Source organism: Gopherus flavomarginatus, unplaced genomic scaffold, assembly GCF_025201925.1.
Source record: "Gopherus flavomarginatus isolate rGopFla2 unplaced genomic scaffold, rGopFla2.mat.asm mat_scaffold_122_arrow_ctg1, whole genome shotgun sequence".
Taxonomy (NCBI): Eukaryota; Metazoa; Chordata; order Testudines; family Testudinidae; genus Gopherus; species Gopherus flavomarginatus.
In genome coordinates this window covers 606-25,134 of record NW_026114658.1, presented here as the reverse complement: position 1 = coordinate 25,134, position 24,529 = coordinate 606, and the positions used below count along the sequence as shown (strand labels likewise).

Here is a 24,529-nt window from a genome sequence, read left to right as displayed (position 1 = left end):
TACTGCTAAGATCCTGGATTCAGTAATATCCCTGCCCTTCCTGTTCCCTTTCTCCACCGAACCCCGCCAGCCCATGCTTCCTGTTCCCAGCTTCCCCAGGATTCTCGCACTGTCTCTGAACCTCTCTGTTAGCAAGAAGCAGTGCCAGGGACACTTGCCCTCTGTCTGGAGTCTTCGATTTCTGGGACATGGATTTACTTTCTCTGTGTTGTAAGAGGCTCTGTCATAATGAGTGTCTGTGATGTTACCCAGAGTACAATCTGGACTGTTAAATAGCTGTACCTCAGTCCTCCAGCATGGGGTGCCTTTTCCACTGTTTTCCCGCGAGAACAGCACCTCTTGGCCAATTAACACACAGTCTCCAGCATGTAACTCACTCCCAGCTACACAGTATTGAGTGCTGCTAGACAGCCACTCATGAATTACACCTCAGGAGAAAACCAGCAAATTCTCAAGTGCCCAACTTTCCCCCAGAAATGTGCATCTTGCACTGTCCAGCACGCTACTGAACGACCCAAGCTCATATGAAGTCTGTCATTTCATCAGCGGAAAATGACATGCACCAGCTTGTTATCCCAAACAGAGTTTCCAACACACTTCAATCCACACATACTGGTTAGATGAACAATAAACCAAGCTTGTTAACTACCAAAAACTAAAACTAGGCCCAGTCCATGAAAGGGGCACTCCCAGGAGAGACTGTACAAAGGCTGGAACATGAAACACCTTTGTAAACCTGAGACAGCTGCCTTGGGGACAATGACAGGGAGAATCCCCCAAAGTGACTCCTTTGTTTCTGCTCTTCTCTGGCCTCCGATTGTTCCTTCCAACGTGGAGTACTTTGCACTTGTCTCTACTGAATTTGATCCTATTTACTTCAGATCATTTCTCCCGTTTGTCCAGATCATTTTGAATTTTAATCCAATCCTCCAAAGCACTTACAACCCCTCCCAGCTTGGTGTTCTCCGCAAACTTGATACGTGTAAGAGAGAAACTGTTACTGGGAGGGTTTCCCCATGTGTCAGAGGGTTACACCCTGGTGGGAGGGGGCTAGGCCTGTACTGGAATAAGGTCACTCTGTGCTTCACAGTGTGCTAGAACCTAGAATGTGCATTAGCAGGGGAAAAGCTGGGGGGAATCGGCTTGGGGAATGGACAAAAGCCTAGTCTGAATTCTCACACCTTGCCCTTTTCACCCCGGCAGGCCAGAGAATAACATCCATGTTTCGCTGCAGATCATCTCGTCCTCCCAGGGGCAAGGAAATGGCTGCAATGGAGCTGGCTCAGGTAAGAGATTATCAGGGTGGCGGGCTCTGCTTGGAGGTTGAGGAGCAGTAAGTGCATAAGAGGGTGGGAATTGCTAGAGGTGGTGGGAAGCAGGAAATATCTCGGGTGGAGAAAGGGAGGGGACAGCATGTGACAAACCTGCTGAGACTTGTGTAGTGTAGGGCGTGATGGGTTGTCACCCCCAGGAGGCAGTTTGTGGAGCTACTGGGAACTGCTGTGTCCTCTAACCCTCACGCTGGGCTAGCCCTTCTCACACTGCTTTGCTGGAGATTTCGCCAGCCTCTCCAGGGCCTGTTATCACCCAACACAACAGCAGGTGGCGCCATGCAGCCAACTAAGCTACCTGAGTGCGTTACCTAAGCCACTCAAGGACAGATAGAAGACAAGAGCCAATTTCCCACTCCCCAACCTTGCACACTTGCTGTAGTATAAATCCAGAATGATACCATCTTATAGTGCACAGGGATCTCTATAATACAAGCTCATTAATGTAGTTCCCCTTCCCCTCGATATGGGACAGATGTGCACAACAAGCTGAGATTTTCCCCAGACACTTCACTCAAAATACGCTGGTTAAGATAAAGCATCAAACAAGTTTATTAACTGCAGAAAGATAGATTAAGTGATTATAAGTGATAACAAACAGATCAAAGCAGATTATTTAGCAAATAACCAAAACTCAGACTAAGCCTAACATACTAGATGGATAGAATTTGAATTAGCAATTTCTCACCCTGACTGATGGTACAAGCAGTCCCCCAAGTTTCCATACACAAGCTAGAAATCTCTTGATCCTGGGAGCAGCACTTCCCCCACATCCGTTTTTGTTTCTCAGGTGTTTCCAGAAGTTCTCTTGTGTGGAGAATGAGGCCAAGAGATGATGTCACACCCCACCTTATGTAGCTTTTCCATATGGTGGGAACCTTTTGTTCCAAACTCAGTTCCTAGTCCAGTTTGTGGAAAAATACAGGTACTAAAATGGAGTTTAGTGTCATGTGGTCTGGTCAGAGGCCCTGCTGAGTCATAGTAGCCATGACTCATAGGCTGGCTGAAACATTCACAGGAAGGCTAAGCTCTTCCACAGTCCATTGTCTTTGTTGAGCCATCAGCACTGTCTGGCTTCTTCATTGTTGTACCTGAAAGGCTCATTGTGGGTGTTACCCAGAGTAAGCACATTTGAAATACAGATACAGAGTCAATATCCATAACTTCAGATACGAACATGATATGTGCACACAAATAGGATAATCATATTCAGCAAATCAGAACTTTTCCAGTGACACCACACATGATGCATCTTCTACAAAATAGATCATAATTATGTCCTAATCATATTATAATCATACCACTATGATGAATATGGGGGTGTAGTGTCAGATAGGTCCTAATTTCAAGGCACAGGAGTTGGGAATGGAACTTCCCCTCTTTGTGGAACAGGAAATAACCCTCCAGCCAGGGCTGGGACAACTTCCTAGACTCTCAGCGATGGAGCCTGAATCTACTGACATTTCATTAATTACCACCAACCCCAATCTTTGTGGCAACTGTAAACTTTATCAGTGATGATTTTGTACTCTCTTCTAAGTCATGGATAAGAATGTTAAATAGCACAGGGCCAAGAACCAATCCCTGCAGGAACCTGCTAGAAAGAAATCCACTCGATCATGGTTCCCCATTTACTATCAGAGTTTTTAATCTATTTAATGTATGCCGTGTTTATTTTGTATCATTCTAGTTTTTTTTAGTAAAAATATTGTGCTAATCAAGTCATGTCCCTTACGGAAGTTTAGGTATATTACATCAATACTATTAGCTGCAAGCAAACTTTTGATCTCATCCAATAAGGATATCCCGTTAGTTTGATAGGCTCTATTTTCTCTAAACCTTTGTTAATGGGCACTACAATTCTGACCTTCTAACTTCTATTCTTTATGATTGACTTCCCCTTTCTTCCATATATTTTATTTGGAGAGTGCTTGGATTCCTACTAGGGAGCCACTATCAGGGTCCAGAGACAGCCCCATCTCCTATATTAAGCTCTGGCTAGTAGCTATGTGATAAATGTGAAGACCCTGCTTCTGTCTGTCAGATGGGAGACACAAAGGTTCTCTCTTTCTACCCTCTGATGCCTCCTGGCTCCTGTAAGCAAGGTGGGGTGGGACTCTGTTAACATGTGCCTCCCGGAGCTTCCATTTCCCTGGTGCTGCTGTTCCGTGAATAGTGGGGTTGTGAGTGGGTCAGCAGGTACTGAGTATTGGACTCCTGCTCTTTCAGGGGCCGGTGACCTTCGAGGAGGTGGCTGTGTATTTCTCCAGGGAAGAGGGGACTCTGCTGGACCCCACTCAGAGAGCCCTCTACAGAGATGTCATGCAGGGGAACTATGAGACGATGGTCTTGCTGGGTAAGGATTCCTGTCCCTTCTGTTCTTGGAAGGGGAAATGAAGAGTGAAGGTTCATGCCACCCCCACGATGCCATCTGTACCCTGTCCTGTTTCAGCATCACCCCAATAGGCCAGTAACATACATACTACCAGAGACCCTCCTCTGCTGCAGAACACTTTGGGAACAGAGCACAGGAGCAGCATCACACAATGTCAAATATCTCCTCTTTACTCAAGTAAAACTGGGGTTAGGTCCAGCATAATGAACAGAAGCTTCCTACCCCCAGCCTTCTCTCAAACCCTGAGCCTTCTCTACCCAAACCAGAATGTGCTTGGGGTGTAACAAGCAGGCGGCTGGAGTCAGAGCTGCCAGTCCAGGGTTACTTATCATACAGACACTCAGTGCGTCCTTGAACGCTGGCTGGGAGTATCCAGACAGGGGAGCTCCAGCAGCAGAACACTGAATCTCACCCAGGATTACAGATGACACAACTCCTCGCTGATCTGGATTGCACTCCAGCATGTGAAAATGGCCTAGGTTGGTAGTGACATTTCTTGAGACATGGAGAGTCTTGCTCCCATATCACCAGGTGTAATAAAAATAACAGGAAAGGCCAAATATGGAAAACTGATTGTTCAGCTTGCTTTTGACCTGCATCATATTTTGCAATATATTCCAAATAAGGAAATTAACGTGCAACGTATGTGTCATTGTTTGTGGTTTTAAGCTGTAAAAGGCTTGTGTGATTTTTAGCTCAGGAACAGTATTCCAATAGCTGTCGCCCCCTGCGTGCTTGTAACCAAGAAAAGAGCCTCAGGCTGAGCTGATTCAAATATTAATCCTGTGGTCGTTTTCCACAACAGCCTCAATAGGTCCCTGTGATGGAATGTAAGGCGACATCTAGACTACCCACCGTATCGGCGGGTTAAAATCGATTGCTCGGGGATCGATATATGGCGTCTCATCTAGACGCCATATATCGATCCCCGAGCGCGCTTATATCGATTCCGGAACAACACCAACCCCAACGGAGTTGCTGATTTGACAGGGGGACCCGCGGACATCGATCCCGCGCGGTGAGAATGGGTGAGTAATCCGATCATAGATATTCGACTTCAGTTACGTTATTCACGTAGCTGAATTTGCGTATCTAAGATCGATTTCCCCCCGTAGTGTAGACCAGCCCTTAATGTCTTCACACCTTCCCCCTGCAGGAGAATGGCTGTTTGACCAGCTGTTTGCCTTGCTGTCTCTGAGGAACTGGTCTGTGGGTGTTCCCCAGAACTGTAACTTTTTCAGTAATATCATACTGTAAAATCTCACAATTTTACATACAGTGTTACTACACATTTTAACAGGAGGATAATATTCAGTAGGTTATGCGTTTTCTAATGATACCTCACAAGCCATTTTCCACTAGCAGGGTCTTCTCTGTTCACAGAATTTCTGATAGTTTGATGTCTGCTGGCACTGGATATCACTATTTTGGCATCTCTCTCTCTGTCTCAGTGAGCACCCGCTGTGGTTGTTGAAAGTCTGTGATGGGATCTATGGGATGCAACTGAACAGTGGGACCCCTGAGCCCTTTGTCCCACCACCTGGGCTCCCTCTCACACATGTGATGCTGAGACAAGCTGTGAATCTCTGGCAGATATTGCACTTACACAGACATCCGTAGGTAGGGACACAGCCAACTGAATTACATGAATGCTTCTGCAGCCACTCATAACACTAATGATAGAAAGTTGCCCCCCCTACAGCTCTGCAGCCTTGCACCCCTGGATCATACCATCTTGCCTTAATCAGAAGCCTGATCAGTGTGAGTTTATTACACAGGGTCCACCCCTCCCTCACTGTGAATAGTACATGAACCAGCCTTGTAATGGAGCTGAGATTTCCCAAGAACTTCAAGCAAAATACACCAGTTTAAGTAGAGCATAAAACAGATTTATTAACTACAGAAAGATGGAGTTTTAAGGATTATAAGTGGTAGGAATAAAAGATCAAAGTAAATTACCATGGAAATTAAAGATAAATTCACAATCTAAACTTTACACCTTATTACACTAGGGCGTAGTTCAGTTATGCACACAGGAAGGCTTAATGCTCGAGCTGCTGCACATGCTGGGCAGGCTTAAGGTCGGGCTCCCCATGGCAGGAGACAAGAAGACTCGGCCCCTGGAGGGGCAGGCTGGGGCTTCCTGGATCCCATTTGCTCACAGCCAGCGCCCTGCCCCCACTCCCAAGTCATCCATGGCGCCCCCAGGTCGGCCAGAATGGAGCAGCAGTTTTCACTGCACTACGTCCACTTATGGCTTACAGGCAACTCCCAGACTCACCACAGTCCACCATCTCGGCCAGAAAGGAGCCCACTCAGCCTCACCATTGCTGCTTTTCCTTCCCCCCAGAACCCCGCTTCTCCTGGTCTGCAAGTAGCCATCCCTGGGATGCCAACAGGCAGCCACAGGGGTCTGTCTCTCAGCAGCCAACCGCACCTCCATGGGTTCAGCCCTCAGAAGGGCAGGTGGGGGTTTCCTGGATCCCAGTTGCTCACAGCCAGCCCAGCCTCCACCTCTGAAACCATCAGTCATGCCCCCCAGGTTGGCCACAAAGGAGCCGCCATTCTCCACTTGGACTCAGCTTTGCTTGTTTTCCTTTCACCCAGAACCTCCCTTCTTCTCCTGGGCTGCAAGTAGCCACTCCTGGGAAGCCAAGAGGCAGGCAAAGGATTCTACCTCCCAGCAGCCAACCACACCTCCCCAGGCTTTGCAGAATGAAGGGTGGTGCTCTACTAACCCCACTTAGCCGCACAGCTTCTTCCCTGCCTTCCTCAGCTCAACTTTCCTCTATTGCCCCATTCCTGCCTCACTTCCTCCTTTGGCCAGTCATGCAAAGGAGCCCAGCAGGAAGTGAGAGCCTCTATAGGCCAACCTCCAACAGCAGAGGTGGCCAAGCCACAAGCCTCCAAATGGTGACTGGCCTAACTACTCTAGGTTTTCCAGCCTGACACCAAGGTGCTTTCTCCACTGCTGTCAGCATCCTCTGTCATGCAGGGGTTGGAGTTATCCCAGGGACAGGCCAATAGGAGGAGTGCCCTTTCTGAATAACAAGGGGAATCTGGGAAAAGGAAGCCAGCATATTTCTGCCTGGTTTTGAACCAGGGACCTTTTGCATATTAGGCAAATGTGATAACCACTACACTATAGAAACTCCACCTACTGGGTTGTTGCTCACTCTGGCACAGACTGATGGACAAATCTAGAGAATGTGGTGGTAGCCCCTCGATAGGTCAGCTGGCGGAGCAGAGGACTAGAGCCAGCACTCAGGAAGTCGTCCTTACCTCGCCCGTGTGACTCCAGCTTGAGGGAGAGCTTCTTTTTCTTCTCCTTGCTGACAAAGAGCAAGAGAAGAATGAAAGGTCAGGTGGGCCAACTCGGTGCAGAAGCCCATGCTGTCTTTTCCTGCTGCATAGCCTGAAATGAGGGACTCGTGGCAGTTAAAGGAACTGCTGCACTCTCAGAAAACATCCCGCCCATGCATAAAGGAGGATAGAAGAGCCTGTTAGTCTAGCACGCTCCCAACTGAACTGTTTCAGCAGCTGCTAGGTTTCTTTTTGGCCTGTTACTTTTCTGTCTGGGATGTTGTTGTCAGCTGTGGCACAGAAAAAGGACGTCATTGCGAGCTGCCCATAAAGATAAGATTAACTTTTGCCTTCCTTGCTCGGCTTTACTTGCTTCCTCACCCTATTCCTGCCTTAGTTCCTGTGTTACCTGAAGGCAACGGGGGCCCAGCAGTACGAAGAGGAAGTTAGACAGCTAGACCCTGGTGGCAAAAGTTCTACCACCGCTTGCCACCCCACTCTCTTCTCCCAGCTTCACATATTGACCGCCAGGGACTTGGTGCCCAGCAGCGCAACGGAAGGCAGTGGACAGAGCCACCCTCGCCTTGAAGCTCTGGCTCATTAAACCATATCTTCAGTCGCTGATGGCCAATGAGAGACCAACAGCGCTTGCTATTTTAGCACTTGAAAATGCCATTGGTTAGTCACTGGATCTCTTTAATGCTGTTACATAACAAATGAAAATAGAATCTCAGTGTGACATTCTGTACCTTTGGGGGAGTGTGCTGTAACCCCCATATTCCTCATTTTCATATAATCGTGATCTTATATACAGAGCATGCCTTGTAAGGTATCAGGGGAAAGGATATGATCTGCTGAAAGTCATTTCTCTACCCATAGATGTTTACCATTCATGCATATGAAGTTATGAGAATTGTGCAGTGTGGTTATCACTATGCTGTAAGGTGGGGGAGTCAGCCAAATATTAGCTCCCCAGTGACAACAGCAAGGAAAGTAACCAACACCCGGACAGGGTGTCAAACAACCCATCAACAGCCATTGTTCAGCAAGGGAGCTACAGTGCAATCACTTACCTGCAAGAGGACACCCCAGGGGAATTGCTCAGACTTGCTTGGAGAGACGCAGTGATGCTCACCTGACTCTGAAGGGGGAGCAAAGCCAAGAGGGAAGAAAGGACATGATAAAAGCAGAGACATTTGCCATGCTTTGTCTCTCTCGTCCACCTACATCTACAGACACCCCCACACCAAGCAACTGAAGCGCTGACGAAAGGGGAGAGCCTGGCTGAAAAGCCACCAGCCGGCCTGTGGTGAGAAGCATCTAAGTTTGTAAGGGCATTGAAAGGGTTAAGATCAGCTTAGAGTGCATTTTGCTTTTATTTCACAAAAACAACGAGGAGTCCGGTGACACCTTAAGAACTAACAGATTTATTTGGACACAAGCATTCGTGGGTAAAAAGCCCTCTTCTTCAGATGCATGGAGTGAAAATTGCAGATAGAGGCATAAATATATATTGGAACATGATGTAAAGGGAGTTACCATACAAGGGGAGAACCAGTGTTGAAGGCTAATTCAGTCAGGGTGGATGTGGCTCTCTCCAAGTAATTGACAGGGAGGTGTCAATACCAAGAGAGGGAAAATTGCTTTTGTAGTGAGCCAGTCACCCCCAGTCCCTCTTCAAGCTCAAATTAATGGTGTTAAGTTTGCAGATCAGTTTTAACTCTGCAATTTCTCTTTGAAGTCTGTTTTTGAAGTTTTTTGAATGGCTTCTTTTAAATGGCTACTTTGAATGGCTACGTTTAATTGTGTTATTGAATATGAACATGCAAACGTGTTATGGAAGTCCCATGTGGTCTAGTGGTTAGGATTCTTGGCTTTCACCCAGACAGCCTGGGTTCAGTTCCCCACACAGGAACAATGCAGAGCTTCTCCTTGGAGGGGAGACAGGAAACAAAAAGAATGGGAAGGGATCCTGCCAGCAGCAGAGCTGGATAGAGTTGGAAGCAGTACTGGATTTGACATGGTGCCATAGTGCTAGGCCCAAGCTCTGAAGGGACCTGTAACAGTAACTTCCTCCCCTCTGCAGAAAGGGAGCCTCAGAGCAGCCTGGATTCAGTAGGGGAGCTGAGACCCCATAGGGCCCTGGGAGCTGTAGTTCCTTGACCAGCTCCCTGCCTTGGAGCAGAGAAGGAACATTTCCCAGCATTCCCTTGGCTGCTATGAAAGGGAGGGGGGAAGCTGTGAGACTCCATGTGCTGCAGCTTGCTGTGGCTGGGGGGCGGGGTGCCACCTGTGAATAGGGAAGAGGTGTGACCAAGGAGTAGAAGGCTTTGGCCCAGGTAGCACCCTCAGAAGACTTCCCCAGACAGGCTTAGGGATGCTGGTGTGACCTTGCCTGGCAGCCCCCAAAGATGGAACTGGGTGGACTAACTGGACAGAGCCCCTCTCTATCTGAAGCTGGGCAAGGGAGGTATGTGGATCCCACCAGAAGGTAAAATGGTAAGTAAGGAAGGGGAGGCTCTACTGGACCTGGACAGCTTCAGATACAGGACAGGAGGATTTCCACTTCTGAGCCATGAAAATAGAAATTGACTTTTCCTTTCCAGATGTATCTAATATTCATAAAGGGAATCTAGCCCCTGCCTTCCAGATCTGAACACCTCAAAATCAGGAGTGCTCAAGCTCAATTTGGGCAGCTGTTACTTCATTTCTCCCAAATCAAATATGCTGATCCACTGTCATTTACTGTAGAAAAAGTAGGAGAAAATTGAGCAACAAACGTTGGGGTCTTCACAGTGCTAACGAGGGCTGGAATTGCTATTTTCAACAGCCATTACACTTTTTTTTTTAGTTTTGTTTGTTTAAAAGGAAGACAGTGATATTGCACTGGCAAATTCCCCATAGAAACAAAGAATGGAACAAAAGAATAATAAAGGCACCTCAACTTTCCTCATTTATGTAGGACGGTCTTATTAGATGGATCCAGACATCTTCCAATCACAGAAGCTGATAATTGTTCCACTTTACTGCAGTTCTGTAACCATGCAGGAACCTAGAGGAGGAAAGTGCCTAACTCCAGAGTCTGCAGCTGCCTAGGGCCAGTGCTGAGGATTTAGAGTCCCTAGTGCTGCCCTTGCAAGGTTCAAGCATGCTCAGCCTTGGCATTGCCTCCGCTCCTGCGGCTAGTAGCTGCAGCTGTCTAAGGCTGGCCTCTGGCAGTTGCCCCATGGCTGTAGCTAGAGAAACTACAAGTGGCTCTATGACTCCTGGGGCCATTAAGCTAGAGCACCTAAAGACACTGGAGTTAACCTCAAGGAACAGAGGTCACCAGTAGGAAAGGAATGTCGGGGGAGCAGGGAAGGCGGGAGCAGGTCAGGCTTGCAGAGGGAGCTTCCAGCTGGTTGGGAGCATGTCCAAAGTAGAAAGGAAACAAGTATGGGGAGAGGTGGTGGTGACCAGGTAGCAGACTAGCACGTAGATGGGAGCAGAGGGAGAGACGCTGGTGTCTTCAGATTCCCAAGGGCTAAGTCCTCACTTTGGGGAAATGGTGTTTGCAGGTGGCTTGCTCACATGGCAGGATGGGGGCTGAGGGAGGGATCTGTCAGAACTGATCAAGTGTCTGCTGGCTTTAGGACTTTGAGCTGAGACTAGGACCACATGCAGTGACTGGTGACATGGGGGGGTACTGGAGACATGGCTAGAGAAGGTCTGAATGAGGAAAGAGATAAATCTGTGGGGAGTTTCCTTGGTCACTATGAAAGTTCTGCTCACTGTGGACACTGGTAAACCCACATGGGTGTACAGCTCAATAAGAAAACCCGCGGGCTGAGGGAGCTGTGTATGGCAATGCATATAGTCATGGAGAGGTGTGTGATCAAAATGAAAAATGTCTCTGAGGTTCAGTACCGGGTATACGAAGGCACCAATGGCACTGCCCCACCAGGCCCACACTCGGAGCCCACAGTGACTATACTGGGGCCCACAAATATGTTTGGTGCCAGGGCCAACAAAAGGTTAATCCAGCCCTGACTGCCTGAGCACTATTTCAGCCTCACATTTTTGGGTGGAACTCCCACAGTGAGAGCTGCAGAGCACTCCCCCGCAACACACACGCACACACTCGTCCTGGTGTTGGGAGGGGAACAGGAGAAAGGACAAAAGAAGAGATGAAGAGAAAGGAGGGAGGGACAGGTGGATGGAGGAAAAGGTGAAACACAAAGGACAAACCCTAATGTCCCCATGATTCTAAGGGACAAAATCCCAGGTGTGGAATAAAATTCTGCCTCCTTAAGCTCATGTTTTCCATGCCTAGAATTCAACTCTCACCAGATGGATCAGACTGAACAGGTTTCACACCTCCAGGAGGCTCTTACCTTCTAAAGAGGGACGGCTGTTTTCTAGTAAAATCACTACAAGGGAAGGAGAAAACTGGAAAGAGATTTCTCCTGGCGCTCACGTCCGTGAACCCGAATACTCTCTCAGTCCTCAGACAGATACCTGGAGAAGGAGACTTGCTGAAGCAAAGCCACAGGGGTCTCTGAGGTTTCCCTAGCCCCTGGCCCCTGACTGATGTCAGGATCTCTCTGTGAGGTCACCACCTGCTCACCAATAGTCTTTGACCAATAGTGTGAGGTCCTGCAAAAGGCCTTTGTGATGTCACTGCCACACCCCGCCCTTGCTGTGCCAATGTCCTGCCCCGGCCAGGCACTTTGGAGCTTTGAGCTACTCCCTGTGGATCACCTCACTCAAGGAGCTTTTCTATAGAGCATCCTCAGATGTCTAAGCACACGAGTGCCATGGCAATGAACTGACACACATGGCACCAAGATGAGATCATTAGTAGACTAACCTATAGAAGGACACCCCAGCATTAGTAGGGGAGAAATCCCTACTGAACATGCATTACACCTAGCAGCCCCTGCGTGGGGTCGGGCAGGGGCTGCGGAGGGGGGAGACCTGGGAAAGGGATGGATGGAAAATGTCTGTGCAGCCGGGACATGGCCGGGGGGCGAGGGGAGAAGAGCAGGTGACCCCTGAGGAGCGGGGAGAAAAAGGGAGGGCTGAGATCCCCTCGGAATTACCACTGCCCCCTCCGTGGAGACCCCCCTCCTCTCCTGTCCTGCCCCTTTTCTCCCTAGAGAGCAACAAGCAACATCCAGGCTGACACCCCCTTCCCTCAAACCCCTGAGAAGTTCCCTGTTCCCCTCCCCCCATTGTGCCCCATTTTCTCTCCCCTTTGCCAATGGCCAGTTCAGATCTCAGGTTTGGGGTGTTTCCCCCCATTTTCACCTGCAGTGATTTGTCCTTGTGTAGGTGGGAAATGGTTCCCCCGAGTGATTTCTGAACTGGGCAGAGGCTGGGGGGGGCCTGAGACAGGGACACCTCTGGGCTGGGCTGGGGGGGCCACTCTCTGCTGGCAACAGGGCGTGGGAAGGGCCAGGAAGGGGAGGGGGGAGCAAGTGTCCCCCATAGAGAGGGTCCAGCCCCAGGCTGCTACCAGTAGCACATTCCTATCCTGGCCGGGGGGGGGGCTTTCTCCAGCTGGGACCTGCCCCCTAGGCAGCCCCAGGCTCTGACCGCACCAGCCCCGCCTGGAGCCCCCAGTGAGTGAGAGACCCCGGAGGGGGAGGGGGAGGGAGCACTGGGCCCTGACAGGAAAGTGACTCTCTCCCCTCAGATCTTGGTGTTTTCCTCTCATGTTATCAAATATGCAGTTTGTGACACAATTTCTTTGCAAATCTCAAAGATTCAAATAAAATAACCTAAACATTTGCCCCACTTCTCTCTAGTTGTCTATTTCTAATTGAATATGCCCTGAGATTTTCCTGTCTCTAATTATAAAATAATAAGAAAATCTCAGATTTACACCTTTTCTCAGATTATTGAACACAAAATGTTTGCAAATGTTGCCCATTTCCTCTTTATTCATTTATCAAGTATTCATGTGAAACACTCAGATTTTACCTCCTATCAACAACTGATATAAAATCCCTCTGATTTTCCACTTTCCTCTCTATAATTTGCAAAATGGATCCAAAATCTCTGATTTCCACCCTTTGTCTTTCATTTCTGAACACTGATCTGAAAGCTCAGGTTTTCCCTCTGTGTCATTATCAAATGTCAATTAACAATCCTCTCAAGTTTTGTGCTGTTCCTTATGTTTCTAAATCCCAAAAACTTCTTCCTTCGGGGGAACCTGTTGCCCTGAGTCGCTCTCCATTCTGGATGTTGCAGGGGATTAAATTTCCCAGTGATTGTCTTTCCCCTCTCCTTTGAGGATCATTTGTTCCCTCTTTTAGCTCTGTTAGATATTTGCCAAAGAAAGAGACCAGCCTGATATTTAATACACATCAAAGCCAGAGGCCTCCCCCTGTTTGGGGATCAGTGGTTCGCAGCTGGTAGTGGGAGAGTTGGCTGGCGCCTTTTCTTTTCTCCAGCTGGCACAGGATGAGGGGGTCACTCTGAGTGCAGCATGTCTTGAGAAGTATCCCAAACCACAAGACAAATGGTCTCTGTGAAGGGTTGCTTCCCACAGTGCTAAGATGTAGCCACCTCTGGCAGGATCCATGGTGGCTACTATTTGCTAGTGACAGGCCACGGAAATTTCTTACCTATTTTGCCACTCCATGCCAGGCCTGCACAACATACGGCCCATGGGCAACATGCGGCCCGTGAAGTCTCACTGTGCATCCTGCAGCCGGGAATCAAAGGGCTCTGGGCTGCCCGTAGCCTCGGGGAATCCAAACCCCTTTAAAGTTCAGCCGCGGCCGGGATTCAAAAGGTTCTGAGCTGCCCGCAGCCGCAGGGAGCCCAGAGCTCTTTAAATCTCAGCCGCGGCCAGGATTTATAGGGCTCTGGGCAGGCGGGCGGGGAGCTCAGAGCTCTTTAAATCCCAGCCACCAGGGCCGGCTTTAGGCCAATTTAACCAATTCCCTTGAATCGGCCTCGCTCCTAAGAGGACCCCGCACCCAAGCCCCAGTACCAGCAAAAGCCAGTGCGCTGTACCAGGGTGGCCCAGTTTCCTCAGTGGGCAATTTAAAAGGCCTGGGGCTCCCAGCAGGGGCTGGAAGCCCAGGCCCTTTAAATTGCCACTAGAGCCCTGCTGCTGGAGCCCTGGGGTATGGCTGCGGGGCTCTGGGGGCTATTTAAAAAGTCTAGGACTCCCTTTGCTTCTACCTCCCCGGCCCTTTAAATAGCCACTGGAGCCCCGCCGCTTCCCCAGGGTTCCCGCGGCTATTTACAGAGCTGGGGCAGTGGAAGCAGGGGCGCCCCGGGCCCTTGAAGTAGCCCCCAAGCCCCAGGCTGCTGCTGCTACCCTAGTGGGAGAGGGGGGAGGAGGAGGAGGAGAAGGAGGCACTCACCATAGAGGATGGGCTGTACCCCCTGTACCTGCACCCCCTGCCCTGCCTGCAGCCAGCCTGTCCCCAGCCAGCCACTGCTGCACCCCCTGCCCGCACCAGCCCCGCACCTCCTGCCCTGCTTGCACCAGTTCCTGCCTGCAGCCTGCCCATCTCCAGCCAGCCCCACACCACCTGCCTTGCCTTCAGCCCTGCACCAACCCCTGTCTCCAGCCAGCCCTGCACCCCCTTCCCTGTCTCCAGCCAGCCCCTGCCACACTGCCTGCCCTGCCCGCACCAGCCCTGCACCCCCTGCCCTGTCTCCAGCCAACCCCTGCCATACTGCCTGCCCTGCCCGCACCAGCCCTGCACCCCCTGCCCTGTCTCCAGCCAACCCCGTACCCCCTGCCTTGCCTTCAGCCCTGCACCAACCCGTCTCCAGCCAACCCCTGCCGCACCCCGCTGCCTGAAGCCAGCCAGTCCCACACTCCTTTGTCTCCAGCCCTGCCAACCCATGCCGCACCCTCCCTGTGGCCCTGCCTGAAGCCAGCCAGCCCACCCCACACCTCTTGTCTCCAGCCAGCCCACACCCCTTGCCCAGCCTGCAGCCAGACCCTACCTCTCGCATCCTCCCCCTCCCCCACCTCCAGCCAGCCCCATATTCACTGGTGCCCTGCAGTTCCGAGGGAAGTAACCCTGCACACCTGCTTCAATGAGATGGGCAGGGAGCAGCTGGGACCCACACATGTGCACCCTAGCACACCCTAAGGGAGTGGCAGAGCTCATTTCTAGTTCAGACCAATCTTTTTAAAAAAGAACTTTTAGGTAGGGTTAACATACATCTGTACTTTCCCGGACATGTCAGGCTTTTTGGTTCTTAAATCGCCATCTGGGAGGAAAATACGGACGTATGGTAACCCTACTGGTACAAAAAATACATACTGTGGCAGAACTTTTTATAGGGAACCGGTTGTTAAGAACTGAAAGGCTTTTTTTTCCCCCAGTCATCCCTGCGGGGCCCCGCACTTCCTAAAGCCGGCCTGCCAGCCATGGCCGGGATTCAAAGGGCTCTGGGCTGCTCGCAGAGATTCCCGGCCGCAGCTGAGGTTTAAAGGTCTCAGGGCTCCCCACCGCCACGGGCAGCCCAAAGCCCTTTGAATCCCGGCAGCAGCTGAGATTTAAAGGGCTCAGGGATCCCTGTGGCTGCAGGCAGCACAGAGCCCTTTGAATCCTGGCGGCAGCTCCAGGGGATGGAGTGAGGCTGGGATTTCAAGGGCTCAGGCTCCCCTCAGCAGCAGGAGCTCTGGGACCTTTAAATCCCTGCCCCAGCCCTGAAAAGCTCCGGGTTCCCCCAGTCATCAGAGCCCCAGGCCCTTTAATTTGACCCTGAGGGCTCCCAGCCACCTCTTTGGCTGGGAGTCCCTGGTTGATTTAACATCAAGTAACACCTCCCCACCACCAACCTTCCTTTTTGACCCACAGCTGTTTTGGTGGGGCAGCGCTGGGGAAGGAGGGTTTGTTTCTGCAGGGCTGGGCGGGGTGTTTCCGCCAGGCTGGGAGGTCCTGAGTGGGGGGTGTTTCCGCAGGGCTGGGGGGTTTCGGTCCTCAGCTGTTTTCTCTGGAGTATTGTGGCCCTCGCTGTTTTACTCAAAGTACTGTACAGGAACTTTTCAGGGGGATTAAGGCAAAATGCCACATTTATTAGTAATACAGGTATCAATTAATACTCTATGATATGCACATGAGATATATATCACAGTCATGCATTCACGCACACACACAGACATAAACACACTCCGTCTTGCTGTTGTTACCAACTAGTTGCTCCCCTTAACTGCACTGGCCAGGTGAGTTAGATGGGGGAGGGGTGGAGCCGGGCTTCTACCGATCCAAATCGATGGTCCGATGGTGACAAGACGAGATCCGGGGTCCTTCTGCAAGACACCTCGCATTTATAGCAGCTTCCCTCTTATGCAAATCTAGACCAGATTCAAAATCTGGGTCTGCGTCCGTTGGTCTTTGTGCTGCTTTTCTCTGGGTGTTGTCCCAATGCTGCTCAAAGAGAGTGTTTTCTAAAGAAGGTGCTTGCTTCTAATCCCTGAGGCCATCAATATGTCTGCTCTTCTTTATTGGGCCCACTTGACAAGTTGTATTGTCCTTTGCTCTGGCTCCCATTCCCTCTTCAACTGTTGTAGCTGTCTGGAGGTGGGTGTCTTCCAAGCCTCACTCATTCACACCTCATTCAGTCAATAGAGCAATTGATTACAGAGTGCGGGGGAAGATCTTATTCTACTTCTAGCAAAAAGGCACATGTTTTCTTTTACTTTAACTATACTATCCTTAGGGGCTATAACATTTGATACAAAGTTTTCTACCAATTCTCTATATAGGGATCTAATACAAGGTTGTATGAAAATAGAGAGGCACAATGCCAAGTCATATGAATTACAAAATAACATCATGCCGGATGCAATGTCATAAAGATAAAGATACTTAATACAAAATAACACAATGCAACGTTATAAAGATTTATAGAGATAGTTAATACAGAGATTTCTCTACATCACCACTTTACGAGTTGTGCAGGCCTGCTGACGGCATTCGTGGGGCTTCTTGCTCATGTGGATTCTCTGATGCTGAATAAGGTGAGAGCTGCGATTGAAGGTTTTCCCGCACTCACTGCATTAATAGGACCCCTCCTGTGTGTGGATTCTCTGATGCCGAATAAGGTGTGAGCTGCGACTGAAAGTTTTCCCGCACTCACTGCATTCAGGAGGGAGAGGATAGCTCAGTGGTTTGAGCATTAGCCTACTAAACCCAGGGTTGTAAGTTCAATCCTTGAGGGAACCATTTGGGAATTGGTCCTGCTTTGAGCAGGGGGTTGGACTAGATGATCTCTTGAGGTCCTTTCCAACCCTTATAATCTAGGATTCTATGATAGGATCTCTTCCCTGTGTGGATTCTCTGATGCCCAATAAGGTGCGAGCTGCGACTGAAAGCTTTCCCGTACTCATTGCATTCACAGGGCCTCTCCCCTGTGTGGATTCTCTGATGTTGAGAAAGGCCTGATCTGTAAGTGAAGTTTTTCCCACACTCAGCACATGTATTTTTTTTGCTTTTCCCTGCAGATTTCCTGCTGTATTCTGGTTTCCTTAAGGCCCTTCTGAGTTCCCTGACAGGAAATAAATTTATCCATTTTCTCCCCTGGCTGGTTTCCCTGCTCTTTTTCTGGTCTGTGCTGAACCTCACACGTCATTGCATCACCTGCTGTGATAGAGACAGAAACCTCAAACAGGGATGGAAAGGGGAAGGCCAAACCAAAACAAGTGCTGGAGAGAGGACAAATAAAAATCAGGAACTCAGCTCCCCACAACAGGAGAGAGGAGGGGATCAATTCAGCCTTCACATCCCATCCAACTTCACAGGGGGAAGGGAGAAAGCTACTGCCCGGTGTCTGCTAGCATCTATAGGAAGCCTTGAGCTATATTTACCCTGCGGATGCGACCCCTGCTATGGACAATAATGAACTGAGAGACTTCCCAAGAGCTTTGTAGGGCATCCTAGATGTTTCCTTCAGGCACTTACAGATTCTGAGTTGGTTTAATGTTTCCTCATCTGTGCGGGGAGATCTCAGGATCTCTCTTTCCTCTGAACCCTGGAGCTCTGGGACCCATGGCTCTTCCCCTTGTTCCAGCTGGGAGATCATATCACGTTGGAAAACCAGAAACTCCGCTCAGATGAAAGAAAACAAAGGAGTTCAGTTGATTTCATACAACTTGATCATCAAAAACATTCTGTTAATTTATCTTCAGTGCTTAGTGTGACCTAGTGTGCTTGGGGCAGTCCTCACTGAAAATGCCAAGGTCAGAGCAGGCTGAAAAAGGGAGAGCAGATGCTCCCCATACTGGTGGTTAACACTGAAGTTAAACTCACTGACCAGTCACAAACTGTGCTTCTGATCCCACACACTGGTTAACGAGACTCTGAAAAAAGAAATCACACGGCCCCCTTTATTGCATGACAGTTCTCTAACTCCTAATCAGCAACTAGGTCCCGTACAGTGAGAGGTTATTTAAAAACTCTGCTCACTGTGATACAGCATGGCCAGAGGGCAGCAGGAGAGTGATCCTAATTGGATCCAGGAAGTGGGTGGGTAGAAGGTTAGCCACATTACCCAGGTTTGGATCTCATCCAAAATACCATGCTGCCAGCCAATCCTTTAGCAATTAAACTAAATGTTTAGAAGAAAGAACAAATGAAAGAATGAAGTTAAATTCCATCCTTCCAGACAATTCTTTAGCATCTAAACTAAAGGTTTAAAAAAAAGAAAGACAGAAAGAATTTAAATGGAAAAGCAGTCAGATACATTCCAAAATGGATATATCAGGTTCTTAGCAGTATTGGTGAGTTGCTGGCTTGAAAGTCTGTCTGGAACGCATCCACAGCTTGGATGGGTCATTCAGTCCTTTGTTCCAGGGTTCAGTTTGTAGAGAAGTTGCTCCAGAGGTAGGAAGGGGGATTGAAGACAAGATGGAGATGATGCAGCTGCGCTTTATATTCCTTTTGCCATGTGGCTTGTACTTCCTGTGTCCCAAACACAAGCTTCACAGCACATGGCATGGAAAAGCTTTGGAGGTTTCATTACACAGGCAAACCCCGGCATGTCTTGCTGACTCAATAGGTGTATCCCCTTGGTCTATAGGTTCATTGTACAGCTGATGACCCTCAATGGGCCATCAAACATGCTAGGCAATGTTGATGCCAATATGTCTGGGGGTGTCACCCAGAAAAACTGCACAAGTCTGGAAATACAGATATACCTTACATATCTGTAACTCACAATACAAAGGTGATAGAAACATAGAAACAAAATTATCATACTTGGCAAATCATAACATTTTCACTGACACTTTACATGGCATACCTAGCATGATTCATTGCAATTTTATCAGATTATATTATTTTATTATTAATACCAAAGTGTCTCACAATTTCATGCAGTCTCACACTTGCTAAACTAGTGAATTCCCAGGACCAGTTCCCCAGGTCCTTGAAGATGCCAAACATTGTGCTTATGAGGGATTGAAATACCCACATATCTGCTGGGAACACACACACAGACACTGTGTCAATCTGTACCCCTGTGTTCACTCTTCTAGAAAATTATGATCAATTTTGTACCCAGTATGGCTTGTGAGGTATCATTAGAAAACGCATAACCTACTGAATATTATCCTCCTGTTAAAATGTGTAGTAACACTGTATGTAAAATTGTGAGATTTTACAGTATGATATTACTGAAAAAGTTACAGTTCTGGGGAACACCCACAGACCAGTTCCTCAGAGACAGCAAGGCAAACAGCTGGTCAAACAGCCATTCTCCTGCAGGGGGAAGGTGTGAAGACATTAAGGGCTGGTCTACACTACGGGGGGAAATCGATCTTAGATACGCAAATTCAGCTACGTGAATAACGTAACTGAAGTCGAATATCTAAGATCGGATTACTCACCCATCCTCACCGCGCGGGATCGATGTCCGCAGCTCCCCCTGTCAAATCAGCAACTCCGTTGGGGTTGGTGTTGTTCCGGAATCGATATAAGCGTGCTCGGGGATCGATATATGGCGTCTAGATGAGACGCCATATATCGATCCCCGAGCAATCGATTTTAACCCGCCGATACGGTGGGTAGTCTAGATGTAGCCTTACATTCCATCACAGGGACCTATTGAGGCTGTTGTGGAAAACGACCACAGGATTAATATTTGAATCAGCTCAGCCTGAGGCTCTTTTCTTGGTTACAAGCACGCAGGGGGCGACAGCTATTGGAATACTGTTCCTGAGCTAAAAATCACACAAGCCTTTTACAGTTTAAAACCACAAACAATGACACATACGTTGCACGTTAATTTCCTTATTTGGAATATATTGCAAAATATGATGCAGGTCAAAAGCAAGCTGAACAATCAGTTTTCCATATTTGGCCTTTCCTGTTATTTTTATTACACCTGGTGATATGGGAGCAAGACTCTCCATGTCTCAAGAAATGTCACTACCAACCTAGGCCATTTTCACATGCTGGGGTGCAATCCAGATCGGCGAGGAGTTGTGTCATCTGTAATCCTGGGTGAGATTCAGTGTTCTGCTGCTGGAGCTCCCCTGTCTGGATACTCCCAGCCAGCGTTCAAAGACGCACTGAGTGTCTGTATGATAAGTAACCCTGGACTGGCAGCTCTGACTCCAGCCGCCTGCTTGTTACACCCCAAGCACATTCTGGTTTGGGTAGAGAAGGCTCAGGGTTTGAGAGAAGGCTGGGGGTAGGAAGCTTCTGTTCATTATGCTGGACCTAACCCCAGTTTTACTTGAGTAAAGAGGAGATATTTGACATTGTGTGATGCTGCTCCTGTGCTCTGTTCCCAAAGTGTTCTGCAGCAGAGGAGGGTCTCTAGTAGTATGTATGTTACTGGCCTATTGGGGTGATGCTGAAACAGGACAGGGTACAGATGGCATCGTGGGGGTGGCATGAACCTTCACTCTTCATTTCCCCTTCCAAGAACAGAAGGGACAGGAATCCTTACCCAGCAAGACCATCGTCTCATAGTTCCCCTGCATGACATCTCTGTAGAGGGCTCTCTGAGTGGGGTCCAGCAGAGTCCCCTCTTCCCTGGAGAAATACACAGCCACCTCCTCGAAGGTCACCGGCCCCTGAAAGAGCAGGAGTCCAATACTCAGTACCTGCTGACCCACTCACAACCCCACTATTCACGGAACAGCAGCACCAGGGAAATGGAAGCTCCGGGAGGCACATGTTAACAGAGTCCCAACCCACCTTGCTTACAGCAGCCAGGAGGCATCAGAGGGTAGAAAGAGAGAACCTTTGTGTCTCCCATCTGACAGACAGAAGTAGGGTCTTCACATTTATCACATAGCTACTAGCCAGAGCTTAATATAGGAGATGGGGCTGTCTCTGGACCCTGATAGTGGCTCCCTGGTAGGAATCCAAGCACTCTCCAAATAAAATATATGGAAGAAAGGGGAAGTCAATCATAAAGAATAGAAGTTAGAAGGTCAGAATTGTAGTGCCCATTAACAAAGGTTTAGAGAAAATAGAGCCTATCAAACTAACGGGATATCCTTATTGGATGAGATCAAAAGTTTGCTTGCAGCTAATAGTATTGATGTAATATACCTAAACTTCCGTAAGGGACATGACTTGATTAGCACAATATTTTTACTAAAAAAAACTAGAATGATACAAAATAAACACGGCATACATTAAATAGATTAAAAACTCTGATAGTAAATGGGGAACCATGATCGAGTGGATTTCTTTCTAGCAGGTTCCTGCAGGGATTGGTTCTTGGCCCTGTGCTATTTAACATTCTTATCCATGACTTAGAAGAGAGTACAAAATCATCACTGATAAAGTTTACAGTTGCCACAAAGATTGGGGTTGGTGGTAATTAATGAAATGTCAGTAGATTCAGGCTCCATCGCTGAGAGTCTGGGAAGTTGTCCCAGCCATGACTGGATGGTTATTTCCTGTTCCACAAAGAGGGGAAGTTCCATTCCCAACTCCTGTGCCTTGAAATTAGGACCTATGTGACACTACACCCCCATATTCATCATAGTGGTATGATTATAATATGATTAGGACATAATTATGATCTATTTGTAGAAGATGCATCATGTGTGGTGTCACTGGAAAAGTTCTGATTTGCTGAATATGATTATCCTATTTGTGTGCACATATCATGTTCGTATCTGAAGTTATGGATATTGACTCTGTATCTGTATTTCAAATGTGCTTACTCTGGGTAACACCCACAATGAGCCTTTCAGGTACAACAATGAAGAAGCCAGACAGTGCTGATGGCTCAACAAAGACAATGGACTGTGGAAGAGCTTAGCCTTCCTGTGAATGTTTCAGCCAGCCTATGAGTCATGGCTACTATGACTCAGCAGGGCCTCTGACCAGACCACATGACACTAAACTCCATTTTAGTACCTGTATTTTTCCACAAACTGGACTAGGAACTGAGTTTGGAACAAAAGGTTCCCACCATATGGAAAAGCTACATAAGGTGGGGTGTGACATCATCTCTTGGCCTCATTCTCCACACAAGAGAACTTCTGGAAACACCTGAGAAACAAAAACGGATGTGGGGGAAGTGCTGCTCCCAGGATCAAGAGATTTCTAGCTTGTGTATGGAAACTTGGGGGACTGCTTGTACCATCAGTCGGGTGAGAAATTGCTAATTCAAATTCTATCCATCTAGTATGTTAGGCTTAGTCTGAGTTTTGGTTATTTGCTAAATAATCTACTTTGATCTGTTTGTTATCACTTATAATCACTTAATCTATCTTTCTGCAGTTAATAAACTTGTTTGATGCTTTATCTTAACCAGCGTATTTTGAGTGAAGTGTCTGGGGAAAATCTCAGCTTGTTGTGCACATCTGTCCCATATCGAGGGGAAGGGGAACTACATTAATGAGCTTGTATTATAGAGATCCCTGTGCACTATAAGATGGTATCATTCTGGATTTATACTACAGCAAGTGTGCAAGGTTGGGGAGTGGGAAATTGGCTCTTGTCTTCTATCTGTCCTTGAGTGGCTTAGGTAACGCACTCAGGTAGCTTAGTTGGCTGCATGGCGCCACCTGCTGTTGTGTTGGGTGATAACAGGCCCTGGAGAGGCTGGCGAAATCTCCAGCAAAGCAGTGTGAGAAGGGCCAGCCCAGCGTGAGGGTTAGAGGACACAGCAGTTCCCAGAAGCTCCACAAACTGCCTCCTGGGGGTGACAACCCATCACGCCCTACACTACACAAGTCTCAGCAGGTTTGTCACATGCTGTCCCCTCCCTTTCTCCACCCGAGATATTTCCTGCTTCCCACCACCTCTAGCATTCCCACCCTCTTATGCATTTACTGCTCCTCAACCTCCAAGCAGAGCCCGCCACCCTGATAATCTCTTACCTGAGCCAGCTCCATTGCAGCCATTTCCTTGCCCCTGGGAGGACGAGATGATCTGCAGCGAAACATGGATGTTATTCTCTGGCCTGCCGGGGTGAAAAGGGCAAGGTGTGAGAATTCAGACTAGGCTTTTGTCCATTCCACAAGCCGATTCCCCCAGCTTTTCCCCTGCTAATGCACATTCTAGGTTCTAGCACACTGTGAAGCACAGAGTGACCTTATTCCAGTACAGGCCTAGCCCCCTCCCACCAGGGTGTAACCCTCTGACACATGGGGAAACCCTCCCAGTAACAGTCTCTCTCTTACACGTATCAAGTTTGCGGACAACACCAAGCTGGGAGGGGTTGTAAGTGCTTTGGAGGATTGGATTAAAATTCAAAATGATCTGGACAAACGGGAGAAATGATCTGAAGTAAATAGGATCAAATTCAGTAGAGACAAGTGCAAAGTACTCCACGTTGGAAGGAACAATCGGAGGCCAGAGAAGAGCAGAAACAAAGGAGTCACTTTGGGGGATTCTCCCTGTCATTGTCCCCAAGGCAGCTGTCTCAGGTTTACAAGGTGTTTCATGTTCCAGCCTTTGTACAGTCTCTCCTGGGAGTGCCCCTTTCATGGACTGGGCCTAGTTTTAGTTTTTGGTAGTTAACAAGCTTGGTTTATTGTTCATCTAACCAGTATGTGTGGATTGAAGTGTGTTGGAAACTCTGTTTGGGATAACAAGCTGGTGCATGTCATTTTCCGCTGATGAAATGACAGACTTCATATGAGCTTGGGTCGTTCAGTAGCGTGCTGACAGTGCAAGATGCACATTTCTGGGGGAAAGTTGGGCACTTGAGAATTTGCTGGTTTTCTCCTGAGGTGTAATTCATGAGTGGCTGTCTAGCAGCACTCAATACTGTGTAGCTGGGAGTGAGTTACATGCTGGAGACTGTGTGTTAATTGGCCAAGAGGGGCTGTTCTCGCGGGAAAACAGTGGAAAAGGCACCCCATGCTGGAGGACTGAGGTACAGCTATTTAACAGTCCAGCTTGTACTCTGGGTAACATCACAGACACTCATTATGACAGAGCCTCTTACAACACAGAGAAAGTAAATCCATGTCCCAGAAATCGAAGACTCCAGACAGAGGGCAAGTGTCCCTGGCACTGCTTCTTGCTGACAGAGAGGTTCAGAGACAGTGCGAGAATCCTGG

The 24,529-nt window shown here is 48.5% G+C and overlaps 1 non-coding gene across 1 annotated transcript; it reads right to left on the bottom strand.

Moving 5' to 3' along the window:
• Positions 1–6,805: 6,805 nt before the first annotated feature.
• TRNAI-AAU (transfer RNA isoleucine (anticodon AAU)) lies at positions 6,806–6,878 on the bottom strand. The gene has a single exon. It is a non-coding gene; the product is annotated as a tRNA-Ile (tRNA).
• Positions 6,879–24,529: the final 17,651 nt, after the last annotated feature.